General features: G+C 29.1%; 1 protein-coding gene across 1 annotated transcript in view; it reads left to right on the plus strand.

Annotated features, from left to right (window-relative positions):
• LOC119591539 overlaps window positions 1–354 on the plus strand; it is a gene marked incomplete at its 3' end in the record, with an annotated part of 14,360 nt that overhangs the window by 13,468 nt on the left and 538 nt on the right.

Below are 354 nucleotides of genomic sequence, written 5' to 3' on the forward strand. Positions count from 1 at the left end.
CAAAAAAAAAATCCCCCGGGGGGGGGGCCGGAAAAATTGGGGGAAAAATTTGGTTTTTTAAAAGGGGGGAAAAAAAAATTTTTTCCCCCAAAAAAAAATTGTTAAAGGGCGGGTCTTTTAAAAATTTCCCCGAACCCAAAGGCCCTGCAAAAAATTTTTGGGGGGGGGCCGGGGGGAAATTTTGGGGGGGGGAAATTTTAAAAAAAATCCCCAAATAAAATTTTTTTTTTTTTAAAGGTTTTAAGGAAAATTTTTAAAAAAAAATTTTAAAAATTTTTTTTTTGTTAAATTTTTTTAAAAAAAAAATTTTTTTTTTTTAAAAAAATTTTTTAAAAAAATTTTTTAACCCCCAAC

The sequence above is a fragment of the Penaeus monodon genome, chromosome 28, assembly GCF_015228065.2.
Source record: "Penaeus monodon isolate SGIC_2016 chromosome 28, NSTDA_Pmon_1, whole genome shotgun sequence".
In the NCBI taxonomy this organism is placed as follows: domain Eukaryota; kingdom Metazoa; phylum Arthropoda; class Malacostraca; order Decapoda; family Penaeidae; genus Penaeus; species Penaeus monodon.